A 2,380-nucleotide genomic window follows, 5' to 3' on the forward strand; every position below is an offset into this window, starting at 1 on the left:
TTCTCCTATTTTGAAAAGGCTTATAGAAAATTTGGTTTTATTCTGCATCTCTATGTCCCTGGAATGTGTCTGTGGTTTTACAATGTAATTGTCTGTCTCTGTTATGGGAATGCAGGATAGTTCCGTGTCGGTCAGACTCTCCTCTGAGAGTGGTGTTATGTTATTCCCTGCTTTGTGAGTTAAGTTTTAACCATTTTTTGTTTGTAGTGATCTGTCGAAGTGAGTGTTTGTGACAATATTCCTCTGGCATGTCTATGCACGCCTCCATTAACAAAAATATACTCTATCTTGATTTCTGATATTGAATAAGATTTTTGGAATGGAATTTAACTTGTTGCTTTGCGAGAACTTTGCATGTATTCATGAATAATTCTGCAAACATTAATTGTCTGATATTTAAGTTGTAGCTAATGATCTACTCTTGTGACATGAATGGACTGCCCTTCAATCTGATAATGTTTGCGATTTTGGACTGAAATTGGTGCTGTTGTGCTTTCTTCTAAGAATCGAATACAGTGACAAAGATACAAGTTTAGGATTGTTTATTAAAGGGAACAACAGGGAGGGTCTGCTCCCTTTGAATGCCTAAAACAGAACTCTACTGATTACAGGATAACAATCTTTTTTAAACACTAAACCGTTCACGTACACATTACACTATTCTAATTCCAATCTTGGCAGTACATAATCACATGACAATCAGATGCCGCCAGTCCGCGGAACATACATTTACTTTCCCAAGCAGGGCCTCTTCATCTCGTTCTAGCCTGGCTCTATCCCTGATACTCTTTGTCATTACACTGATGTGTTTATCTTCATCCCTCTTCTATCTCCTAACCAGTTAATCCCTTATGATCCCAAAGGTCTCCCTAGAGAGAGCTGCTGATACCAGCCCTTATGGTGTACAAGTTTTCACTGGAGAATTTTGCTGACCTTTGGTTTCACTAAAAACATAGAAATCGCTGCTTACCTCTTACAGTGGGTCTACCATTCAGCAGTACCGAGTAGCAGTGTTTTGTGGGGAATATAATTCAGTCTCCCCTGTGTGTTAGCCTACTGGATTGATCATGTGTATCAGGGTTTGAGTTCAATTCGAGTCTGACTATTTCTGCTCTGGGTGATGGTCACAGTGATGTTCTGTCTGTATCTGTGCACTCTTGGAGTAGGATCGTACCTGCTGCCAGTTAGAAGGAGATAGCTGCACCTCTGTGTTGGCTGGTGGAACTTGAGATTGAAACTGACCCCTTCATTAACCTGCCAGAGAGGAAGAAAGATATCTCCAGTAAGGCAAAATCAGCTGAGGTCAGTAAAAGGCAATAGATCAATGTAATATTTCAACTGATAATCAATTTCAAAAATACTGTACATATCATGGCGGACAACGAAAAAACTACAGTGTCTGATTCCACTTCTAACTATTGAGTGAGATTCAGAAACAACCCGCATCTGCACTGCTCCAAGTGTGTCACTACGCGGGCCCAGAGATATTGGTACAGGACAGATTTCAATTTCCAGCTCCCTTTGTAAGAACCGCCAACTCAATCTAACTGTGGAAGGTACAATGTTTCTTTGAGACGCCTCAGCTGAACAGCTGGTGCCTGCAACACGTGTCGTTAACATTACTGCTCCACTCCTTACTCTCCGTCTGTTTCCACGATTCACTGTCCAAAAGCCAACACGTTGTGTGAATCAGCAGCTAAACTTGGAATATGCATTACAGGATTGAGGGGGGATATCCCAATAGTTTTCAATTGCAGCTTGCTCAGGTTCTGTCTCCCTCAGCAGGGCCACACACAGCCCCAGAAAGGCCTCTCCCCGACCACCAGCTCACTCCAAGTTCCGGAACACGTTCCCGCTCCGCTCCGCCTCTTACAAACAGCCCCCCGGTTCCCCCTGAACTTACCCCGAGTCAATGATGATTTCTGTGTCCACACTGACAAACCGGTGCCCTGCTGGAATCAGAACGCTGTTTACTCGCTTACCCGGGCCCCAGTATTTCCATTTCCGTCTGTTTGAAACAAAGGTCTTCCGCTCGCTGAGTGAAAGGACGTCAAGGGCAGTGGTTGGTGGGAAGGGAAGCGCGCATGCGCCCGACTAGTCACCGAGAAATTCCAAAACGCAGGGCTGCAATGCGCATGTGCTGTTGGAAACTAACTAAGAACAAAACCAGGTCATCTGGTCCTTCCCCATGTCAATTTCCTCAGCCTTGAGCATAGGAATTGGAATGTGGGGAACGGGCAGAGACGTTACGAGCAGGAGGGCCATCCCTGTATTAAATCCAAACTGGGCGTCTTTGCTGTTCATTCGACGGTCTCCGCAAATTAATCCACATGTCGAATAGGTCTGTTTGCTGTTATAGCTCAGAACTTAATATCAGATC

General features: G+C 44.1%; 1 long non-coding RNA gene across 1 annotated transcript; it reads right to left on the reverse strand.

Annotated features, from left to right (window-relative positions):
• Positions 1 to 529: 529 nt before the first annotated feature.
• Positions 530 to 2,082, reverse strand: LOC144672373 (uncharacterized). Its single transcript, XR_013574104.1, has 2 exons — positions 1,904 to 2,082; positions 530 to 1,254 (listed from the first exon to the last, which is right to left on the reverse strand). It is a non-coding gene; the product is annotated as an uncharacterized LOC144672373 (long non-coding RNA).
• Positions 2,083 to 2,380: the final 298 nt, after the last annotated feature.

Source organism: Cetorhinus maximus, chromosome 38 (assembly GCF_964194155.1).
Source record: "Cetorhinus maximus chromosome 38, sCetMax3.hap1.1, whole genome shotgun sequence".
NCBI lineage: Eukaryota > Metazoa > Chordata > Chondrichthyes > Lamniformes > Cetorhinidae > Cetorhinus > Cetorhinus maximus.